Genomic DNA, 3,535 nt, shown 5'->3' on the forward strand with positions numbered 1-3,535 from the left:
TCTTCACAAAAACCATCTTCTAATTCAAGTATGTCGTTCAAAGATATTGTTAAGTCCCTTGCTACTAACACACAACAATTTCAGCAAGAAACAAAAACAAGTATTCAACATTTAGAAAGTCAGATAAGTCAGCTAGCGTCTACCATGAGTAGATTGAAATCTCAAAGTAAGTTACCCTCACAAACTATTGTTAATCCAAAACAAACTGTGAGTGCAATTATACTGAGAAGTTGAAAAGAGTTGAAAGAACATACTCAAGTGAGAAAAACACCCAACCGAGATGAAGAAACTGAAAAAGAGGTCCATCAACCTCAAAATGATCAAAACCTTATTAAAGAACACCCAAAGTCTTTGGTAATTCCTCTTCCTTTTCCTAGTAGGTTGGCCAAATCCAAGAACACCGAAGAAGAAAAAGAAATTCTAGAGACATTTTGAAAGGTTGAGGTAAATATTCCTTTACTTGATGTTATTAAACAAATTTCTCGATATGCTAAGTTTCTCAAGGAGTTGTGCACAAACAAAAGAAAATTAAAAGGCAATGCAATGGTAAGCATGGGGAAAAATGTTTCAGCTATACTTCAGAAAAAATTACCTCCCAAGTGTAAAGGCCCAGGTATGTTTGTTATCCCTTGCAAATAGGTAGTGTTAATATTGAAAGCGCAATGTTAGATCTTGGAGCTTCAATTAATGCCATGCCCTTATCTGTTTATTCATCTTTGAATGTTGGCTCCTTAAAAGAAACTGGTGTAATTGTTCAACTTGCTGATAGATCTAATGTTTATCCTGTCGAGGTTTTAGAAGATATTTTAGTACAAGTTGATGGATTAATCTTTCATGCTGATTTTTATGTGTTGGATATAGAAGAAGATAATCCCCCTAATTCTTTATTGATCTTATTAGGGAGGCCATTTCTGAAAACTATTAATTCTAAAATTGATGTGCATGATGGTATATTGACAATGGAGTTTGATGGTGACATTGTTAAATTTGATATATTTAATACTAACATGAAACATCTGAATGACATGTCATCTGTTTTTGTTGTGGATATTTTATTGCAAGAAGATAAGTGGCATTTGATGGGTGGTGATAAACCGAATGTTGCGTTGAATAGAAATCCTAACTTTGAGGATGTGTTAGGGAGAAAATGACGTCTAGCCAAAGACGTTAAAGAAATGCGCTACTTGGGAGGCAACCCAAAGGGAGTTTATTCTACTCTTCCCTTTATTTGTTTTACATTTTTATTAATTTTTCTCTTATCTTTACATTCTGTTTAACATTGGGGACAATGTTGAGAATAAGTGTGGGGAGGGGATATGATTATTTTCTTCTCTTCAAATTGAAAAAAAAATTCTTTCTTTTTCTACTAAAATTTTTCCAAAAAAAAAATAATACTTTTTACTAGAATTCATAACATAATTGAATAAATGCTCTTGCATATTACGAGTATTTAGTTTAGTGTTTTGTTTGATATGGTGGTGGCTAAATTAAGCAAGCGCGAACCTGTGAGATATTTGAGCCTTTGACTGACACTTCAGTCCAATTATTTTGTTCTTGTGTGATATCTTCCATAGACTTGTATCTCTAGAACTTGCCTGGATTCTCTTTAAAGCTTATTTGATTCATGCATGATTTTTAATATGATTAAGGCCATCTTTGATTTTTAGCCTCACTAGCCAAATAACTTGTTCATACCGTAAATTATTTTCCTTCGTCAGCCACTTTGAGCTTTTTAACTATTTTATTCTTATTGAACCACATATTATAAGCCTCATACTGAAATTAATTTCCTTAACCTTGTCTGGAGGACTAGGGGAACTTTGATCGTGTAAATGCATAAGGATTGAGTGTGTGAAAAGAGGTTGACAAAGTGTCTATATGAGTGAGAATAATGAAATTGTCATTGGACTTCCATGAGCTTTTTGGTTGGTATTTTCAAAAAGAAAATGAGTTGATATAGTTGTTTCAATTTGAGGTTGTTTCTACACTAAAGAGTGTGAAATGTGTGGTGGAAAGTGTCTTTCTTCTTCTACAAAAAAAAAATCAAATCAAAAAGAAAAAAAAAACAAAAAATAGCAGTACAAAAAAAAAAGAGAAAATGAGAAAATGAAATTATCATTTTTGTTACTATTATTCATGTTGAATAATGAATGAATAGTTTATGGTTATATGGGGATGTGATAGTTTATTTAGTTAGAGTTGAACTATCAAAATAACAAGAGAGATTGTGTTCATTTGGTCTTTATTATTGGGTTAGTTCATTTAATCACGCTCCTCTAGTTTTGAAGGCTTTTTGAACTAATTTTCCAAATATTTCCTACCCTTTGCCCTAAGCCCCATTACAACCTTTGAGAAAGTCCTTATGATTTATTCATGCATGTTACCTTGTAGTGGAAGATGAGAAGATATGCAAGCCTATGGTAGAGCATTTCTATAGGAATTGATTTGAGTGAAATTTATACATCCTTCAAACACTTTTAAGTGATGAGTGATATACCCGTGAGAGCTTGGTTATTTAGTTTACTCCATTTTCAAATAAATTGCTAGCTAAGTATTTATAATGTGTTTGAGACCAATGTTCATGAAGTGTTATGAGTTTTTATATATTTATGTTTTCCTAAAATAATTGAACAAAGAAGAAATCAAGGATGTTTTAGCCAAAAAACCTAAAGCTGAGGAACCGGACAAGCTTGGTAAAAAGGTAGTCAATCATCTTGTGGAGCGACCTCAAGAATTATGCGGGCAAAACCCCGGGGTTGGGTCGTCGATCCCTAGTGTGCCCTTAGGATGTATCCTTCATTCCTCCCCCATACCTCATCAACTAAGGCTGAGTATAAATGATTAGTTGATGTCGCAGCTGAGGTCACATGGGTTGCATCGTTGTTGCGAGAAATGGGACTCCATTCTGGCCGCCCAGCTACACTCTGGTGTGACAATCTCAGAGCCACCTACATGTGTGCGAATCATGTGGTTCATGCTCGGACTAAACACGTTGAGATTGACTATCACTTTGTCCGGGACAAGGTAGCCTCCGGGGACTTCCAGGTTAACTTTGTCTCAATGAATGATCAACTGGCGGACATCTTCACCAAGCCGTTGCCTGCAGCTCGCTTTGGGACTCTTCAGGACAAGCTCAATGTTGTTTCTCTACCACCTTGTGCTTGAGGGGGTGTGTTAGTCATATTAATTATGTTAGACTTGGTTAATAATTGTTAGAGTCAAATTCATATTCCTTAGCCTAATTGTATAGGTAGTTAGCGTAACTCTATTATCTGTAATACTCTGTCTCTCTGTTGAATCGATAATCAAGCTCTCATTCTCATGGGATCCTAAGCATGTCTGTGTGTGTGCGTGTTGGATCAAATGAAGACGAGTCCTTAGGAGAAAACTAATAACTAATCTCAACCTTACTTATGAAAAAATCAACTGGATCATAACAAATTTAAAAAAAAAATACGATGGTATTTTCATAATTATCACCAACTTTAAAATGCAATTTAGAATGGTTATACTTTGTACTTCTCATAAAGTGTAT

The sequence above is a fragment of the Ipomoea triloba genome, chromosome 2, assembly GCF_003576645.1.
Source record: "Ipomoea triloba cultivar NCNSP0323 chromosome 2, ASM357664v1".
Lineage (NCBI taxonomy): Eukaryota > Viridiplantae > Streptophyta > Magnoliopsida > Solanales > Convolvulaceae > Ipomoea > Ipomoea triloba.